This window comes from Erythrolamprus reginae, chromosome 7 (genome assembly GCF_031021105.1).
Source record: "Erythrolamprus reginae isolate rEryReg1 chromosome 7, rEryReg1.hap1, whole genome shotgun sequence".
Lineage (NCBI taxonomy): Eukaryota > Metazoa > Chordata > Lepidosauria > Squamata > Dipsadidae > Erythrolamprus > Erythrolamprus reginae.
In genome coordinates, this window is record NC_091956.1 from 68,805,817 (window position 1) to 68,827,796 (window position 21,980).

General features: G+C 41.2%; 1 protein-coding gene across 4 annotated transcripts in view; it reads right to left on the bottom strand.

Annotated features, from left to right (window-relative positions):
• INPP4B (inositol polyphosphate-4-phosphatase type II B) overlaps nucleotides 1-18,427 on the bottom strand; it is a 270,218-nt gene extending 251,791 nt beyond the window's left edge. For 2 of the 4 annotated variants that reach the window (XM_070757759.1, XM_070757756.1), the window contains exon 1: nucleotides 18,346-18,427. The gene's annotated coding sequence lies outside the window, so the exon portion shown is untranslated. Of the gene's footprint in view, nucleotides 1-18,059 lie in introns of all 4 variants that reach the window. The other 2 variants (XM_070757758.1, XM_070757757.1) reach the window with 2 other exon arrangements.
• Nucleotides 18,428-21,980: the final 3,553 nt, after the last annotated feature.

The following is a 21,980-nucleotide window of genomic DNA, read 5'->3' on the forward strand; positions in this document are numbered from 1 at the left end:
TCCCCTGAGGCTTCCCTCCATGGGAAACCCCACCTCTGGACTTCTGTATTTTTGCGATGCTGCAGGGGAATCCCAGCAGCACAAAAATGGGCGCTTCACTGGCAATGGAAGTCCAGAGGTGGGGTTTCCCAGCGAGGGGAGCCTCAGTTAAATCGCAGCATCTCAAAAACACAGAAGTCCAGAGGTGGGGTTTCCCAGGGAGGGGAGCCTCAGGGGAATCCCAGCAGCGCAAAAACGGGCGCTTCGGCTGGCAAAAGGGGTGAGTTTTGGGCTTGCACGCATTAATCGCTTTTCCACTGATTCCTATGGAAAACATTGTTTCGCCTTACAAACTTTTCACCTTAAGAACCTTGTACCAGAACCCATTCAGTTTGTAAGACAAGGTATCACTGTATGATAACAGCAAATTCATACAATTTAGTAGCTTAACTATCTCTTGATCCAGGTCTTAAAGGCTTTGAGGAAGTCACAGAGTAAGCCTCAATCTAATTTTAGTTTGAATGAACAGCAGGCAACTTCTTGGGTCCTTCCAGGTGACAATCTTTAATTGACAGGATCCATAAGGTCCACTTTCTTCCAAATTTGATGGGGAGAACAAGCAGCCTTTCCAGTTGCTTTTATAAACCTACTGGAAGCCGACGCAGCTCACAAGGCAAGGCTATAACATAGATTTACCACGATATGCCCATAATTGCTCTTGCTACTATTTTCTGTACCAACTGAAGCTTCCAGATGTTCTTTGAGGACAGTCTCGTGTAGAGTGAATTGCAATAATCTACTCAGGAAGTGACCAAAGTACATCACCATTGCTTTCCTTTAAACAAATTACAGTTTCAATTACAATGCAACTGCTCTGATAAAAAATAAACAACTCATTTTATTGCAGAAATATTATCTTGACATTATTTTAAAATGTTAATTATAGGAATTTTAATGTTACCTTTCATCACAAAATTGTGTAAAGAAGAAGGAAACATTCTATAAGATAATTGCAAAGTAAATGAAATTTAATGCTCAAACAGAAAAATCTATATAATTTAAAAGCAGGAATAAAGTATCCAAAGTAAAATATCTAACAATGCTTCCGACAATTTCAGTCTTGTGTTCCATAACTGCTGGGACTAATGCAGTAAAAAGAGTAGAACAGAATTGGTATTTCACTATCACATCTGGCTAGACGACCAAGTACAATTATTTTTCAGAAAAAAATAATTAGAATCTAGGACTCTACAGTTCACTACCTTAGCCGCTATCTTACATCTCTTATTATTCTTCATGTTAGACTAAAAGAAAAAAAATAAATACAGCATGCCAAGCTACAAACCATCAAGCAATCAAATCTGTATCTCCGAAAACTTGACACCATGTCAGTGTTATATCTGTTACAATTAAACTGCTTCAGAAAGACTTTACAACATAAACTTGAGAGATCAGTTGATAATAATAATAATAATAATAATAATAATAATAATAATAATAATAATACAGTGATACCTCGTCTTAAAAACTTTTCGAGATACAAACTCGGGGTTTAAGATTTTTTTGCCTCTTCTTACAAACTATTTTCACCTTACAAACCCAATACCGCCGCTGGGATGCCCCACTTCCGGACTTCCGTTGCCAGCGAAGCGCCCGTTTTTGCGCTGCTGGGATTCCCCTGAGGCTCCCCTCCATGGACTCCCCACCTCTGGACTCCATGTTTTTCTAATGCTGCAGGGGAATCCCAGTAGCACAAAAATGAGCGCTTTGCTGGCAACGGAAGTCCGGAGGTGGGGTTTCCCAGTGAGGGGAGCCTCAGTGAAATTGCAAAAATACAGAGGTCCAGAGGTGGGGTTTCAAGGACTTCAGTGTTTTTGCAATGCTGCAATTTCACTGATGCTCCCTTCGCTGGGAAACCCCACCTTCGGACTTCCGTTGCCAGCAAAGTGCTCATTTTTGCGATGCTGGAATTCCCCTGCTGGGATTCCCCTGCAGCATCACAAAAGCACGGAAGTCCGGAGGCGGGGTTTCCTATGGAGGGGAACCTCAGGGGAATCCCAGCAGCGCAAAAACGGGCTCTTCGGCTGGCAAAAGGGGAGAATTTTGGGTTTGTACGCATTAATCGCTTTTCCATTGACTCCTATGGGAAACATTGTTTCATCTTACAAACTTTTCACCTTAAGAACCTCATCCTAGGACCAATTAAGTTTGTAAGACAAGGTATCATTGTATATTAGATTTGTATGCCGCCCCTCTCCAAAGACTCGGATATTACAGGGAGGATTTACTTACACATTTTTTACAAGATACAAGCATGACTACCTATGCATTGTCAACTATAACATCAATTTCCTCCCACTAAAATATATTAGGATTAAAATCTAACAGAGATAACCAGATAATACAGTGGTAGGTCTACCTAAGAATGCCTTTACTTAAGAACTTTTCTACATAAGAACCAGGTGTTCAAGATTTTTTTGCCTTTTCTTAAGAACCATTTTCTACTTAAGAACCTGAGCCCAGAAAAATTTCCCAGGAAATTTGAGCACGCAAAGGCCCGGCCAGTTTCCTGCCATTCTCCCTGGGTCTCTCTCTCTGGGGCAGTGTATGGGAGGCAGCCTCGTGCTGGGTGTATGGGAGGCACGTGATCCTCCTCACCGTCTCTGAGTCCCTCTTTTTTTTTAAGCCTTAAAGTTTTGGATTTTTTTCATTCCCCTCACTTCACCTTCTTCCTTTAGCAGCGACTGTCTTCCTCCTCTTCTTCTTCCTCCTCCTCCTCCCACCCAAATTCCGAGCTTTTATTTCTTTCCTAATGGGTTTGCATGCATTATTTGCTTTTACATTGATTCCTATGGGAAAAATTGCTTCTACTTACAAATTTTTCTACTTAAGAACCTGGTCACGGAACGAATTAAGTTCTTAAGTAGAGGTACCACTGTATAGCAAAAAGCTGGGGCTTTCAGCCAAAAAGTTCTTCTCCTGGTAATGGTCCACCTATTTGAAAACTGGTATATTGGGAGGCGGAACCTATTGATTCTCTACTAATATTCACACCAAGTACAAATCTCTCATGTCATTCGACTTATTGTTCAATATGAGAGCACATCTTCAGATGAAAGAAAAACCTTCCACATTAGAATGTAAATAAATATTTGCACTGCAATAAATGTGGATTACTTGTTTCATTCCCTGTTCTTCATGGCAATGTTAATGTGTAATCTCCCATCCCTTCAATTAGCAGAAAAGCATACAATCTTTTGCCCCAACAGATGGACTCTTTTCTGTCTCAATAACAAGGCTACCTACTGAAGCTGTTTCTAACAGCTTTAATGAATGAGTTTACATAAGCAATTGGTAAGTTGTATTGACTGCATTTTTCTGCATTTGGATCTAGTGTCATCTGCTAATGGGAAGAAGAAACACCAATTGCTTCCCTTAATAAGCTCTACAAGGGACTACCCATAAGGAGTATTCAAAAGCTAAAACTAGTGCAGACTGCAGCATTGGGGGGGAAATCTTGGGGCCTCTAGCCATATTACACTGCTGCTCTTCAAACTACACTGACTGCCAGTTTGCTTCTGGGTGCAATTTAAAGCCCACCCCAATGGGACTGGTCCCCTCCCCTCCACTTATGACAGCAAAGAGACATGTTGCAGATCCCACTGATCAGATAATTCCAGCTAACACGCTTCAGGAGAAGAGCCTTCTCTGCTATGGCCCCAAGCTTGCCCTAATGAGGGATTATTACACTGGGGTGGTTGATGGACCAATAGCAGACCAATGTCAAAAAACAGCCCAATAGGCCTGCAGGAAGTTAGGAAATGAACTTCCAGTTGAGATGTTTTTCACAATCCACAGGCTCCGGAGGCTTTCTTGAAGCCTAGGGATGACAAAAAATGGCCCAACAGGCCAAACAGAAGTCCAGAGCCTTCAGTGAGGCCTGCGCACATGCTGATGGAGCAGCATGGGGGAGTTGTGCATGTATACATGGAGGAGGGCATTCAGTCATGGGTGTGAGAACGCACATGTGCGGACCCTTTTGACACCCAAGCAAAAAAAGGTTTGCCATCATTGGTCTAGGTGCTGTTGCTATTACATGTTGTTTTTTCCAGAAAACAAAAGTAACACAGCAAAAACATAGTAAATCATAATCATGTGATTGCAGGCTACTGAAAATGGCTGTAAATGTGGACCAGTTATTATGCAGTCACTTTAGTGGGCAGCCCTGCTGTCAGAACTAGATCATAAATACCTTTTGGGAGTCCATCATAGCTTTGAATGGTTGTTAAGTGACTGGTTGTAAGTCAAGGACTATCTGTAGTACTTGTTCAAGCTGTTTACTGCTTCACTGATTATTTGTGGCAATCGTTTATTGATTAGGGTATTGTTTCCTATTTCTTTATCTAGTGTTAATCTTGGTGTTAATCCTCAGTTATCTGGGAATTGATTACTAATGAAGACATGTTCTGGTCTTTTTTATTCCTTTTCAGCTTTTTTATTGTTTCTTTTGAATGGTATGTAGAGGTTGTTTCAACAGATAAACTGTGCTCGTTAATGGCCAATTTGTCAGAGTGCCAGCTTTGCTTGATCTTGATGCTCGCAGTCTTAGTTGAAATTATAGTTTTCATTGTGTCTTTCGACTGTTAGTTTGTGTTCATGAATGCATTATTCTAATAATCTGCTTGTCTGTCAGTGGCTGTTATAGTTTGTTACATATTTACATGCTCTTTGTCTTCTGAATCTACTTTTGGCTTACTTATGATATTATTATTATTATTATTATTATTATTATTGTTATTATTATTATTATTTATTGGATTTATATGCTGCCCCTCTCCGCAGACTCGGGGCGGCTAACAGTAATAAAACAGCATATAATAATAATCCAATACTAAAAACAGTTAAAAACCCATTATTATAAAAACCAAACATACATACAGATATACCATGCATAAAATTGTAGAGGCCTAGGGGAAAGAGTATCTCAATTCCCCCATGCCTGGCGGCAGAGGTGGGTTTTAAGCAGCTTACAAAAGGCAAGGAGGGTGGGGGAAATTCTAATCTCTGGGGGGAGTTGGTTCCAGAGGGTCGGGGCCACCACAGAGAAGGCTCTTCCCCTGGGTCCCGCCAAGCGACATTGTTTAGTTGACGGGACCCGGAGAAGACCCACTCTGTGGGACCTAACTGGTCGCTGGGATTCGTGCAGCAGAAAGCGGTCCCTGAAATAATCTGGTCCGGTGCCATGGAGGGCTTTATAGGTAATAACCAACACTTTGAATTGTGACCGGAAACTGATCGGCAACCAGGGCAGACTGCGGAGTGTTGGTGTAACATGGGCATATTTGGGAAAGCCCATGATTGCTCTCGCAGCTGCATTCTGCACGATCTGAAGTTTCCGAACACTTTTCAAAGGTAGCCCCATGTAGAGAGCATTACAGTAGTCGAGCCTCGAGGTGATGAGGGCATGAGTGATTGTGAGCAGTGACTCCCGGTCCAAATAGGGTCGCAACTGGTGCACCAGGCCACTGTTTCTGGTAACTGAACTGGCTACGTGAGTGTAAAGCATTTTTTCTTCCTTTCTTTCTTTTTTCTTTCTATTTAGATAGCCAAAGGTACAAAATACAAAGCCTTTTCAAAGGTAGCCCCATGTAGAGAGTGTTACAGTAGTCGAGCTTCGAGGTGATGAGGGCATGAGTGACTATGAGCAGTGACTCCCGGTCCAAATAGGGCCTTTGGTTGGTTTGTGCTACAATTATGCCATATGGCTGTAATTGTTGACTTTCTGAGATGTTTGAGGAGTGTTAGCCTTTTCATAACTTGCATTGGTTGCATTATAGTGGGCTAAGTGATGAGGCACTTTTTGATAAAGTTGTTTGGAAAAAGGTTCCATATCGATGGAAAATGCTGTATGGGCAGTCTGTTTTCTTTTTGTGGTCTTCTGGACTGTTGCGGTGCACTTGTGCTTGTTTGAATAATGTCCTTACACATCTTGAGAGAAATGGGGTTGTTAATTTGGTAGTGGAGCACTTGATTAGTGTGGGTGTTTTTCAACAAACTTGTATTTCTAATTTGCCAGCATTTCCTGTAATTGATGAAGCTATCCAGGAAGGGTAGTACGTTTTTCTCTTCTTCCCTTCTGAATTTTATTTTTTGAAGTTGTGGTTAAATAATATCTTCCTGGATAACTGTCTTCTCTAGTTGCTCCTTTTTTATTAAGATAAAAGTGTTGTATTGCAGCAACCCATGTTTAGATTACTGCAACCACGAGAATTTCAACTGGTGAAAAATGCAGCAGTCTTTCAGAGCACAAAACTGAGATTATATAATCTCAGTAGTGAAAGTCCAATGATTGCTAATTGTTTAAGACTTAATTTAGGATTTTGCTTTTAATATCTGTGTATCTAAAAATCTGTTTCATTATGAAATTGAGTTATTGATTGGAAATTTTATTCCACTGGCATATTCCACTCAATTGGCATCAACACTGAACCCAGTCAGCAATTCTTTCAGGACCTGGACTTTGGGCTGCTGCTACTGAACACCAGGTCAAGTTTATAATGAAGCTGGCTTCATCCGTGATCTGGTCATCTGGAGGAATGCTTTTCTGTCATGGCACCTGCCATCTGGAATCTTATTCCTCCACACTTTAGAGCAGTGATGGTGAACCTTTTTTTCCTTGGGTGCCGAAACAGTGTGGGCCCGTGCTGTCATGTATGCACAAATGCCCACACTCATAATTCAATACTTGGGGAGGGCCAAAACAGCTTTCCCTGCAACCTGAAGGCCCCCTGGAGGCTGGAAATGGCCTGTTTCCCAACTTCTAGTGGGCCCAGTAGGCTCATGTTTTACCCTCCCCAGGATCCAAAGGCTTCCCTGGATTATCTCAGGGACCGCCTTCTGCCGCACGAATCCCAGCGACCAATTAGATCCCACAGAGTGGGTCTTCTCCGGGTCCCGTCAACTAAACAATGTCGCTTGGCGGGACCCAGGGGAAGAGCCTTCTCTGTGGCGGCCCCGGCCCTCTGGAACCAACTCCCCCCAGAGATTAGAATTGCCCCCACTCTCCTTGCCTTTCGTAAGCTACTTAAAACCCACCTCTGCTGTCAGGCATGGGGGAATTGAGATCTTCTTTCCCCCTAGGCCTTTACAATTCTATGCATGGTATGTATGTATGTATGTATGTATGTATGTATGTATGTATGTATGTATGTATGCATGTATGTATGTATGTTTGGTTTCTATATTAATGGGTTTTTTAATAGTTTTTTAGTATTGGATTACTATTGTACACTGTTTTATTGTTGCTGTTAGCTGCCCCGAGTCTCCCGAGAGGGGCGGCATGCAAATCCAATAAATAAATAGATAAATACTGTAAACTGCTTGTGTGCCAGCAGATATGGCTCCGCATGCCAACTGTGGCACCCATGCCATAGGTTCGCCATCACTATATTAGAGCCTACCCAACCATGTGAGGTTTTCAAAAGGCTCTGAAGACAAGGTATTGCCACAAAGCTCTCCAGCTTAAAGGTTTCAGTAAGTCTATTTTCATGGTTATATTAACTGCTGTGTTGTTTTTTCCTTCATGTTATCTATAATTTTGTTATATTTTATTGTTTTTATTGTGTTCTTCAATAATGATGGGCAGGCACATAAATTGAATTAATAAATAAAATCAAGTGAAATATAATCAGATGCCTGAGAAAAAAAGTTACGATGGCCCCAAAGTTTTGGCTATAGAAAAAGTATTAAGGCTCAGACTTTTGCTTCTGGCCTCTTAAAATGCTTTTAACATCTTCATTGTTATTTTTACTGTTAGTGATATTATATTTTTATGACATTGCTATTATTTTATGATTTATGATATCCTATATTCAATTTTGGTAGCTATACAGACAAAAGATATAAAATTATTATAAAAAATAAAATAATATCACAAAAATTCAATCCTTTCTTTTTTCTAAAAGAAAATGAAATACCATTTTCTAAAAGCAAAGAAAAATACCAAAGTCGGGGTAAGAGAATTAATGCTACTTATTAAATCTGTAATACTAAAATATAAAAGAATAAAATATCTGGTCAAAAGCAAACATCATAGCCCTTATCTGCCCTAGAGTATTATGAAGTGTTACATTCAAAAAATATCTGGGAAGAATATGTTAATTCTTTCCAAATCTACAAAAAAATTATATTTATGATAAAATGTGCATTGACCTCAACATTTTATGCACACTGTTATCTTTCATTAAAAGCTGTAGGCATCCTTACAATTAAAGCCCTTTAGATACTCTATCTATGGAGCATGACGCTCCAAGCTAAAGGCATGATAATTCTTGATTTTCTCATAAAAATGACTATAAAAATAAATCATTGAAGTGTACTGCAATTAATCCCGTCTGAGTCATACATTTCATACACCATTTCTAAAATCTAACCAGCACATGATAATTAGGATAGGAAGGGGCAATGGCTTTTTTTTTAAGATTTTCCTTTCCATTAGGAAGAAAAATAGCAAATTAATGTAACTAGCAACAGAACATTGTTTCTGTAAGTATACTGTGTATCATTGATATGGAAGACCAGCAACAAAATAACCCTTCCCTCCCTAATTTGAGGTTTGACATTGAATTACACATTTTCAGCTGTGGTTGGCTAGGGGGGAAAAAATCAAAATAGCAAGAGATGGCCTTTATGAATTGGCATATTTTTTATTTTTTATGGAAATGTTGTAAGCTGCCCGAGTCCAGGGAGAGGGGCGGCATATAAGTCTATTAATTAATTAATTAATTAATTAATTAATTAAATCAATCAATCAATAAAGCAAAAATTACAAAGTCACTGAAATAAACAGATTTTTTGTAATTTAGAAAATTAATTTAGAAAATAGGCAATGATTTAAAAAACCATTCTAGAAAACTACCAGTATGGTCATAATTTCAAATTCAAAATGGATAATTATTTAATATAATTATTTTGGGTGTATCAGAGAATGCAATATTTGTTTATTTTACTGGATTTATATCTGAGATTTTTCATACTAAACCTGATATTTTATATTGTAATAAAAAAAATATTTTTATTGAGTAAAAAGTTGTACCACAGCACTTTTTTATATGAAATCTTAATATGGAAATAAATAACAAAATGGAAAGTACTATTTATTATTATTATTATTATTATTATTAATAATAATAATATTTATATTTGTATGCCGCCCCTTTCCGTAGACTTATGGTAACTTAAACAAATCACCTATCAATTGCTTTAAGTTGTTATAAATTAAATTACAGCAAATTAATTTAAATGGTTTTAATAGCTGATTTTATTTAAATATTATTATTGTTGTTATTGTTATTATTATTATTTATTAGATTTGTATGCCGCCCATCTCCGAGGACTCAGAGCAGCTCACAGTACAAATCCAATGCTTAAAACAATTTAAAACCCTTAATATAAAAACAACCATACTTCTCATACAGATCATATACTGTATAAAGCAGAAACGGCCCATGGGAATCAATTTCTCCACACCTGATGACAGAGGTGGGTTTTGAGAAGTTTAGGAAAGGCAAGGAGGATGGGGGCAGTCCTAATCTCCGGGGGAGTTGATTCCAGAGGGTCGGGGCCGCCACAGAGAAGGCTCTTCCCTGGGTTCCGTCAGACGACATTGTTTAGTCGATGGGACCCGGAGAAGGCCAACTCTGTGGGACCTAAGCAGTCGCTGGGATTCGTGCGGCAGAAGGCGGTCCCGGAGGTATTCTGGTCTGATGCCATTAAGGGATTTATAGGTCATAATCAACACTTTGAATTGAGACCGGAAACCGATCAGCAACCAATGCAGACTGCGGAGTGTTGGTGTGACATGGGCACACCTGGTGAAGCCCATGACTGCTCTCGCAGCTGCATTCTGCACAATCTGAAGTTTCCAAACACTCTTCAAAGGTAGCCCCATGTAGAGAGCATTACAGTAGTCAAACCTTGAGATGATGATGGAATGAGTGACTGTGAGCAGTGAGTCCCGGTCCAGGTAGGGCCACAACTGGTGCACCAGGCAAATGCCCCTCTCGCCACAGCTGAAAGATGGTTCTCTAATGTAAGCTGTGGATTGAGGAGGACACCCAAGTTGTGGACCCTCTCTGAGGGGGTCAATAATTCCCCTCCGGGGTAATGGACGGACAGATGGGATTGTCCTTGGGAGGCAAAACCCACAGCCACTCCGTCTTATCAGGGTTGAGTTTTGAGTTTAATTATAAGGAAGCAGTTTTATTGGACTTACATTTCAACTTTTTCATACTGACCTTTCAGATATGGTTCAGGAATTTGGTCTTTAATTTGATGTTAATTATTCTTAAAAACACTCCACAATATCACAATGAAATAAGCTTTAAAAACAAACAAACATCAGCTAATAATTTTTTAAAGCAGAAGTAGGAACCTCTAGTTATGAAGAGATTCCTGAACGATAACCAGCAAAAACAGAGATTCTGAAAGTTTTCAACAACTCTCCAGAACCACAGATTTTCCTATTTTCAATTATTTATGATTAGTCTCTTTAGCTCACTAAAATTATAATTATTGTTTAATAACTGTGCCTCTACTGTCTGTTCATATAATATGGAAAATTAGCAATGTTCATCTAATTTGCATAATTTATGAGGTAAAACACACCTTATATAAGTTCTGATTTACCCAGAAGTAACCTTTATATTTTGCTTTATTCTGTTAGGCTGAAATCTTAGTAAAAGAAGTAAGCAATTGAGTTTTCCTCTTCAATAAATATATAGAACGTTTTTTTTCCATTTGGAAACTTTCATAACCATAAAATAAAATGAAGAAGTATGAAATAGAAGTGTAATACTGCATGGTATTGTTTGTTTTTAAAAAAATGTTATAGGACATGTGCGAGTGCCCACACCCATAACTCAACGCCTGGTGAAAACACCTTCCCCCGCCCCCCAGAGGCCCTAAGGAGGCTGGAAACAACCTGTTTCCCAACTTCTGGTGGGACCAGTAGACTCGTGTTTCTCCCTTCCCAGGCTCCAAAGGCTTCCCTGGAGCTTGGGTAGGATAAAAATGCATTCCCCCATCCCCCTGGAGGCTCTCTGGAAGCCAAAAATGCCCTCCCCAGCCTCTGTGCAAGGCAAAAATCAGCTGCCTGGCACAGACATACATGTTGGAGTTGCGCCAGGGCAACGGCTTGTGTGCCAGCAGATATGGCTTTGAGTGCCACCTGTGGCACCCGTGCCATAGGTTCACCCTCCCTGTTATAGGGCCTCCAAATTGAACAAAATTGAACTTGACTCTGAATGGCCCAAGACACAAGACAATCAAATTAAAACAATTAACAGTAATAGTAGTAATCAATAATATGTGATCTGGCTCATACTACTACATTCTTTCTGAGCACATCATGATCTTAACTCTTTGGGACATAACCATCTTTTAAAGCCTTTTTAAAGACCAATAGGGTCAGAAGCAACTAAACTATGTCTAGCTATTTCCTTTTACTACTGTACTAATAACTATTTGAAATAGAACAGAACCAAATAATTTTTTTATTGAGTCAATGTTCAGGCCATAGACTATTTAATATATGTTGTTCTAAATTCAGTTGAAAATTTAAAAATTATGGAGAGGAATATACAGTGATACCTCATCTTACAAACGCCTCATCATACAAACTTTTCGAGATACAAACCCGGGGTTTAAGATTTTTTTGCCTCTTCTTACAAACTATTTTCACCTTACAAACCCACTGCCACCACTGGGATGCCCCGCCTCCAGACTCCCATTGCCAGCGAAGCACCCATTTTTGCGCTGCTGGGATTCCCCTGAGGCTCCCCTCCATGGGAAACCCCACCTCCAGACTTCCGTTGCCAGCGAAGCGCTTGTTTTTGCGATGCTGGGATTCCCCTGCTGGGATTCCCCTGCAGCATCGCAAAAACCCAGAAGTCTGGAGGTGGGGTTTCCTATGGAGGGGAACTTCAGGGGAATCCCAGCAGCGCAAAAATGGGCGCTTCAGCTGGCAAAAGGGGTGAATTTTGGGCTTGCACGCATTAATCACTTTTCCATTGATTCCTATGGGAAACATTGTTTCGTCTTACAAACTTTTCACCTTAAGAACCTCGTCCCAGAACCAATTAAGTTTGTAAGACAATGTATCACTGTACTATCTATTCTCTATTCCACATAGCAAATTCCAAATTAAAGAATACCCAAGAGGTAACTATTAACATCTGTCTGGTAAAAGGCAGAGGATTAGAAATCCATTACCCATCATATTAGTTCAGTCATCTGACTTACTACATTTATTCTAATGCTCACTGCACAATCTGGTGTCTTCTAACTTGGTATAATTAAATTAAGTCTTATCACTCTTGCAGTAGAAAAACTAACAGTCTCATTTCTATGGCAGTCATTTGAGAGTGCTATCACATTTCTTTTTTTGCCATTCAAATCGTCTTATTTATTTATTTATTTAATTTATTTATTTGTTGGATTTGTATGCCGCCCCTCTCTGGAGACTCGGGGCGGCTAACAGCAATAACAAAACAGTGTACAATAATAATCCAATACTAAAAATATTAAAAACCCATTAATATAAAAACCAAACATACATACAGACATACCATGCATAAAATTGTAAAGGCCTAGGGGGAAAGAGTATCTCAATTCCCCCCATGCCTGGCAGCAGAGGTGGGTTTTAAGTAGCTTACGAAAGGCAAGGAGGGTGGGGGCAATTCTAATTTCTGGGGGGATTTGGTTCCAGAGGGCCGGGGCCGCCACAGAGAAGGCTCTTCCCCTGGGTCCCGCCCAGCGGCATTGTTTGCCTAAATGTATCCAATTCTTTCCAATGTTTATAGACCTTGTTTTCAGGTTGATTGCTCATCTTTTGAATTTATTCTAATTTATTCTAATTCTAATTCTATTCTAATTGCAGAGGTGCAAAGTCAACCACATTAGGTGCGACGTCCCTACATGACCCCCACCATGCCTGCGGCCAGGTGATCTGAGTCAGGGAACGAGTAGGAGGAGCAGGCAGCCACCCCGTCAGCAAATGCTGCCTGATGCGCCTGAGCTGGCTCCCAGTGTTCCTTGTGCACAGCCCTGCCACCCCAGAAAAGCTCCAGCATCTGCAGGGGGAAGGGCAAGAGCTACTGGCCAGCTCATACACACCTCGCCCTTCTCACAGGATTCCCTCAGGTCCCCCATCATCTTCTTATCAGTCTTTGCTGCTTCCACAAGCACACGTGCCTGATTCATTTTAAAACATAAACCAAAACACAAGGGTGTGGGGGCAACCAAGCCAGCACTCCCAAACCTGGGGTGGGCGAGCGGGGAGGCCGGCGGGATCCACCATTTGCAACCTTCACAGCCAGTTTCTGACAAGCTAAATCAGTGGGAGAAGCCAGATTCGCTTAACGATCATCCGGTTCATTTAACAACTGCAGTGATTCTCTTAATAAATAGGGCAAAAAGGTTGTAAAATGGGGAAAAACTCACTTGCTTAGCAATGGAAATTTTGGACTTGATTGTTGTCATAAGTTGAGGAGTACTTGTATACTTTCCAACCCAATAGATAATGTAAAAGAATAAAAAGGCTGGGACTTTACCTATTAGCATGGCGATTGTTTTATAACAAAACAGAATGGGCCAAATTTAGAATGGGGGAAGAAGCACCAAAAGAATGATTAAGTTTGAAAATGGGCAGAATCCTGATGGTTGCAAAGGAGAATAATATTTATTTATTTATTTATTTATTTTATTTTTATTTATTATTTGGATTTGTATGCCGCCCCTCTCCGAAGACTCGGGGCGGCTCACAACAAGTGTAAAACAAATCATAAATAATTCAATTAATTAAAATATTTAAAGATTTTTTTAAAAACCCCATATACTAACAGACACACACACAGGCATACCATGTATAAATTAAATGTGCCCAGGGGGAGATGTTTAGTTCCCCCATGCCTGACGGCAAAGCTGGGTTTTGAGGAGTTTACGGAAGGCAGGAAGAGTAGGGGCAGTTCTGATCTCCGGGGGGAGTTGGTTCCAGAGAGTCGGTGCCGCCACAGAGAAGGCTCTCCCCCTGGGGAGAGGTCCCGTCAACTAAATGCTAATGTATTCATAGAACAATATTTCTTAAGTTGGGCAACTTTAAGATATGTGGACTCTCAAAATACTGGCTGGGGAATTCTGGGAACTGAAGTCCACACATCTTAAAATTGCCAATGTTGAGGAATTTGCTGTAGAGGAAGAGAAGTTGGGAGCAGCTCAGAATGTTTCGCAAGCCTTCATTCTAAGCCTCTCCTCCTCCTTCCCAGGTCCATGACCTTATAGAGCTGTTATTAAGGGATTAAGAAGAATTCAAGAAACCATGTTCTGTGTGCTTTCCATGGCCTTTTAAAAACCCAATATTTTTAATATATATTTTTCTGCATGACTAATCTGATGCCCTGAGTCATGCCTCCTTTGACTCCAGTACTAGATGATATTCACTCCAATAATAAGCCTGTTTGTGTGCATCTATTTGAACCAATTCAAGGTTTTTCCTGTTTACAAATGAATATTTATGAATGGTTATATAACATCCCATGTACAAAAATGTCCAGATCAAACACAGACATGCTTCTACTTCAAAGAGCTCATTATTCTAATTTATTTTAAGACAGGACTCAGTAATAATTTATTGACCACTGTATTTATTTTGAAGAAAATGTATATTACTCACAATCATTATGATTTTTAAAAATAGTTTTTCCAGTATGGTTGAGAAGCTTTGAGACTACAGTGAAGCAGCTTTCAGCTAGGGAAACCACAAAAAAAAAATACTGCAGACTATTAAATTAACCATCTAGCATATTTCCTGAATAAAACCATGACATTTAATGCTATTAATACTGATTGTTACCCAATACAACATTTGGCCATTAGCAATCTATACTTAGCAAAGTTAAGAACATATATTTTACCCGATTAACAGTTTTTTTATTCATTCAATTATCATGCTGTCCAATTCCAGTAGAAAAGTATGGGTGCTTTTCAAAGAGGGCACTGTATAATGGAGGTTCACCTAATAACTTCCCCCCCCAAAAAAAAATGTGGCCACAAAAGTCTTTATGGACCAGTCTAAATGAATGCAGAATGTTTCCTTGTAAGTTAGGGGGAGAGATAAGGAGCTTTTAGAGCATGACACATCAAGTATCATCTCTAACTTTCCTTCCAGAGCAATCAGCTGAAGAACTGGATGGGTGTCAACAGACTCAAGCTCAACCCGGATAAGACGGAGTGGCTGTGGGTTCTGCCTCCCAAGGACAATCCCATCTGTCCGCCCATTACCCTGGGGGGGGAATTATTGACCCCCTCGGAGAGGGTCCGCAACTTGGGCGTCCTCCTCGATCCACAGCTCACATTAGAAAAACATCTCTCAGCTGTGGCGAGGGGGGCGTTTGCCCAGGTCCGCCTGGTGCACCAGTTGCGGCCCTATCTGGACCGGGACTCATTGCTCACAGTCACTCATGCCCTCATCACCTCGAGGTTCGACTACTGTAATGCTCTCTACATGGGGCTACCTTTGAAAAGTGTTCGGAAACTCCAGATCGTGCAGAATACAGCTGCGAGAGCAGTCATGGGCTTACCTAGGTATGCCCATGTTTCTTCATCACTCCGCAGTCTGCATTGGCTGCCGATCAGTTTCCGGTCACAATTCAAAGTGTTGGTTATGACCTTTAAAGCCCTTCATGGCATTGGACCAGAATATCTCCGAGACCGCCTCCTGCCGCACAAATCCCAGCGACCGATTAGGTCCCACAGAGTGGGCCTTCTCTGGGTCCCGTCAACTAAACAATGTCGGTTGGCGGGCCCCAGGGGAAGAGCCTTCTCTGTGGCGGCACCGGCCCTCTGGAACCAACTCCCCCCGGAGATTAGGACTGCGCCTACTCTTCCTGCCTTCCGTAAACTCCTTAAAACCCACCTTTGCTGTCAGGCATGGGGGAACTGAAACATCTTCCCCTGGGCATGTTTAATTTATATATGGTATGCGTGTGTGTATGTCTGTTAGTATACGGGGTCTTTTTAAATCTTTAAATATTTTAAATTGTTAGATTATTTATGATTTGTTTCTACGTGTTGTGAGCCGCCCCGAGTCTTCGGAGAGGGGCGGCATACAAATCTAAGTAATAATAATAATAATAATAATAATAATAATAATAATAATAATAATAACTGAAAGACAGCATGCATGTGGTTAGAAGGTACATGTATCTTGTTTTCCTTTAGATGATTTTGTCTGGGATTTTTTAGTAAAAAATTAGGTACACACCAAGTAATTGACTGTTTCCTGAATCCCTTGCACAAGATTCTCCAGAAGGAAGGAAAATATCTCTAGTTATTTAGTTATCTCTAGTTCTTATCTTATCTCTAGCTCTTATCTAGTTATCTCTTCTACCTCTAGTTCTCCCAGATTCTTTTCCAAACCTCTTAATCAAAGAGGAGCAAGCAAGCAAGAAGGGGAGACTTCTGAATTATCAGTCTGTTCTTTCTTTTTCCCATGCATACCCAAAAGAACTGAAATGCAGCTGCAGTATTGTTGTCACTGCTGCTGCGTGTGTTGTTATCATCATCATCATCATCATCATCATCATCATCATCATCATCATCATCTTAATAATATTTTATAAGTTGCCAGAGTCCTTGGAGAAGGGCGGCATAAAAGTCCAATCAATCAATCAATAATAAAGCAGTTACAAAGGACTGACAGGGGGAGCATCCTGCCTTATTGGAAAGCAGGATCCAATTCTTTGGAGGATCATTCAGGATCATTCTTTGGAGAGTTTTTCAGGCTCAATTCGTTCCAGCGCCAGAGTTGCGCGGCCACAGCTTACCTGCGCGGCTTCTCCCTTCCAACACAGGCGCATTTTCTCGGGCAAAGGTACCGAGACCAAAAAAAAGACAAGAAAACCCCCCAAAACCCCACGCAGTCGGTAGGATTAAAGAGGATGATGGCAAGGCTCAACTCCCTCTCTTCAATTTCTCCTCCTCCTCCCTCTCAGGGATGAGGAGACAGCTTAGGGGGGGGGGGGGGGAAACGACCGCCTTGCAAAGAGCAACTGCAGATAAGAGGAGGCACCACCTCCGGGGCCCAAAATCTGAGGCATTTCAATAGATAAATAAAAATAATAATTCACCCACCACCGGCACCAGCTTTGGAAACCACTAAGCCGAGACACCCGCGCGCCGCTTCGCCCCTTCTTGTCTCCGGCTGAAAACCGCGCCCGGCGAACCCACGCAGCCCCCTCCACGTCTCCGCAAGCCGAGGCCACCGATTTCGGGGATGAGGAACCGGGGAGGGGGCTCAAAACTGCCGCCTCGGCCCTCCCGTCAGCCCAGACTCCAGCCGCCCGCCTCGCTGCCGGCGAAACTAGCAAACAGGAAGGGGGGAAAAAACTTGAAAGGGGATCCTGAAGCGACGTCGGGACATATAAAATTTATAATAATAATAATAATAAAAGATTGGAAAGCTCTTCTTCGCCTCAGGAGACGATTCCTCCCTCACCCGGGCGACGGAAGCAACAGCTTGCCGCTCCTTTTTGGTTCAAAAGTCGCACCTTGGGCGTCCTTTTTATTTATTTGTTTTGTCAATTACACGTTGGAGGTAGGTAAAGACATAATAATATTCATAGACATGATGCTAGTAACAAGAAAAAAAATAAGAAGAAACAAAGGTCAAAAGCAACATGAGAAAAGATTATTTGACTGAAAGGGTAGTAGATGCTTGGAACAAACTTCCAGCAGACGTGGTTGGTAAATCCACAGTAACTGAATTTCGATAAACATAGATCCATCCTAAGATAAAATACAGAAAATAGTATAAGGGCAGACTAGATGGACCCTGAGGTCTTTTTTCTGCCGTCAGACTTCTATGTTACTATGTAACATTAGATATAATAGTCATAGACATGATACCAGTAAAGAAAAAATTAAAGAAATATCCTTTCGAGCAAAAGGGCCAAAATAAAGCAAAACTCTCGGCTTTTTTAAAAAAAATTCCATTGATTTGACTTTATTTTTTATTTTATTTTTACCTGGCGGTTCCTCTCTGTCTTCCAGCCCAAACGTCAAAAAGCGGTGAGCCAGTCGTGCCTTTCCCAGTCACACACACACACAACGTCCGTAAGCCGGAGCTATTTATAGTCTTTGCAAGAGCTTCCTTTCCACACAGCAAGCACGGGGCGAGGGGGGAGAAAAAAAGTAGCCGGGGGTTTAAAAAAAACAACAACCCGGGGGCGGGAAATGGCGGGACTCCCGCCAAAGCGACGGACCTCCTCACGCGCCACAGCCGCCTCACGCGCCGCGTTGGCTATAAGTTACCTTGCTGCCCCGCAGCTGCAGCTGCCGCTCGCTCGCTCCAAAGCAAGGCGCGCGCTCTTCCCCTTCGGCGCCGCCTCCACCCTCCCAAGTCTCCGCCCTTTTTCTTCCCCCCTCTCCCCCCCCCTCCTTCCGACAATGTCACTGCAACCCGCCGGAGTCTCCCGAGCTCGGAAAGGACTGTGACGGCGCAGGCGCCTTGGAAGACGGGAAAGCGGGTGTGCGCCACGCTGTGCTCGGCTGTCTCCTCACACACGCACTTCTCTCTCTACTCTAGGCCCTGCAAAGCGGCTCTCGGAGATGACCGTTGGTTGCAGGAGCCCGGAGGAGAGGAACAGGAAGAAGCGGAGGCTTGTCGTTCGCCTCCCGGTGCCCAGAGGGAGCTCCGCTCCTGCTTTCCTTTGGACCGGCAAAGACGGGGAAGAGACGAAACGCTTTTCGCCGCCTCTGATTTTCTATTTTTCCTGGCGGTGTGCTAGGGCGGCGGGCTTGTTTTTCTGAAATAGTAATGACTAACCATGAGGGACTGATGAAGTTACCTGGCATGCAGCTAATATGTCCGCACCTTGTCAATCTTATATTTTCTTTTTAAGGGGCGTGCATAAGTGCACCAGCGGGTCTGCTGTCCCTATTTTAAGTTTCTCTCTTATTAGTACCAATATCATGTAGTGGTATTTCTTAGTATACTACCAATAGGTACTTGACTAAATACATACATACATACATACATACATACATACATACATACATACATACATACATACATAGAAACATAGAAGTCTGACGGCAGAAAAAGACCTCATGGTCCATCTAGTCTGCCCTTATACTATTTTCTGTATTTTATCTTAGGATGGATATATGTTTATCCCAGGCATGTTTAAATTCAGTTACTGTGGATTTATCTACCACATCTGCTGGAAGTTTGTTCCAAGGATCTACTACTCTTTCAGTAAAATAATATTTTCTCATGTTGCTTTTGATCTTTCCCCCAACTAACTTCAGATTGTGTCCCCTTGTTCTTGTGTTCACTTTCCTATTAAAAACACTTCCCTCCTGGACCTTATTTAACCCTTTCATATATTTAAATGTTTCGATCATGTCATGTACATACATACGTTTGTTGGTGGTATACACAGATATCCACGGTTGACCTATCCAGATTCCTAAGAGGTCATTAAGGGGCCAGTACAAGTGCATTAGAGTGCCTTCCATCCCCGTCCTATTGCTCTCCTATATCTCCTATACCGTTCTTCTATTCCTATATCTCTTCTATTCTTTCACTGATATGTTCTATTACTATATCTTCTTTTCGATTCTTTCATAGATATATTTTACTATGAGTATCTCCTCTATAACCTTCATCATGTATTTTACTATGTATATATATATGTGTGTGTGTGTCACATTTTTTTTGCTGAATTTGAAAATTAAGGGAGACTAGGATAGATCTCTTTCAGCTTTATTTTGGCCTCATCAGCTAGCCATACCCACTGGGACTTGAACCTGCAACCTTTGCCTTGTAAGGCAGAGAATTATCCTCTAGGCTACAGTATCCAATCCCTTCAGCTCTGCACCAGGGAAGGGTTACATATTTTTGTGTCAAATACATATATACCCACGAAAACCCTCATTGTGTATTGGACAAAATAAATAAATAAATAAATAATATTTATATACATGATGCTTGTAAAAGAAACATTAGGACAGGGGATGGAAGGCACTCTGGTGCACTTATGCAGGTCCCTTACTGACCTCTTAGGAATCGGGAGAGGTCAACAGTCTAAGGGTAAAGTTTGGAGGGTTAGGTGATGATACTACAGAGTTTGGTAGTGAATTCAGTGCATCAACTACTCAGTTACTAAAGTCGTATTTCCTGCAGTTGAGTTTAGAGCGGTTTACTTTAAGTTTGTATCTGTTGTGTGCTCAAATGTTGTGGTTGAAGCTGAAGTAGTGATGTGTGTGTGTGTATATACACACACACACACACACACACATCACTACAGGGTGATTCGACACAAAATGTAGCCCTTCCCTGGTACAGAGCTGAAGGGATTGGATACTGTAGCCTAGAGGATAATTCTCTGCCTTACAAGGCAAAGGTTGCAGGTTCAATTCCCAGTGGGTATGGTTAGCTGATGAGGCCAAAATAAGGCCAAAATAGATCTATCCTAGTCTCCCTTAATTTTCAAATTCAGCTTAAACATGTGACATATATATATATATATATATGCAACAGAATACCCTAGACAGAATATGCAACAGAATAGCCTAGACTTACAATACTAGGTTTAGAAAGCTTAGAACTACGTCATCTTAAACAACCTAAGCATAGCCCATAAAATCATCTGCTACCATGTCCTTCCTGTCAATGACTACTTCAGCTTCAACAACAACACATGAGCACATAACAGATACAAACTTAAAGTAAACTGCTCTAAACTCAACTGCAGGAAATACGACTTTAGTAACCAAGTAGTTGATGCATTGAACTCACTACCAGACTCTGTAATATATATATATATAATCCAATATATATATAAAATCCAATATTTTTTTTAGATTCAATGCCTGAAATTGTTTTACAAACCTGACTAATGATTCTTTTTTTAATCAACTATTTTACTAGATAAGTATTTCCAAAAGAAGAAATTACCAATTTAGATGATAAACATGTGGCAAATATATTCTTCCGGTGGCATTGTATATTATTTAAGGACTGGTTCACAGGAATTTTATGCAATATGCCCTTAGAGTCTCTGCTAATCTTTCCTCGCAATGAACCATAACTTGTAAATTTCCCCCACAGATAGAAATCTGTAGTTTTTCAACATTTATTACCATAATCATGGCAGCTACAAAAATGTTTGGACACCATGGGAAGAATCAGTACAAGAAAACAATGACTTTTTTTCATATACAGTGATACCTCATCTTACAAACACCTCATCATACAAACTTTTTGAGATACAAACCTGGGGTTTAAGATTTTTTTGCCTCTTCTTACAAACTATTTTCACCTTACAAACCCACCGCCACCACTGGGATGCCCCGCCTCCGGACTTCCGTTGCCAGCGAAGCACCCATTTTTGCGCTGCTAGGATTCCCCTGAGGCTCCCCTCCATGGGAAACCCCACCTCCGGGCTTCCGTGTTTTTGTGATGCTGCAAGGGAATCCCAGCAGGGGAATCTCAGCAGCGCAAAAATGGGCACTTCGCTGGCAACGGAAGTCCAGAGGTGGGGTTTCCCAGAGAGGGGAGCCTCAGTGAAATCGCAGCTTTGCAAAAACACAGAGGTCCGGAGGTGGGGTTTCCTATGGAGGGGAGCCTCAGGGGAATCCCAGCAGTGCAAAAATGGGTGCTTCGGCTGACAAAAGGGGTGAATTTTGGGCTTGCATGCATTAATCGCTTTTCCATTGATTCCTATGGGAAACATTGTTTCGTCTTACAAACTTTTCACCTTAAGAACCTCGTCCCAGAACCAATTAAGTTTGTAAGACAAGGTATCACTGTAGTATGGTTATCTATGCAAATGTATCATTGAGAACTGTTGGTTCATATCATATGAATATTTGTTGATAACATACCAAGGGTCTTTAATATTCTGGAACAAGTAGTATATGAAGCTGAAGTATTTGGAAAG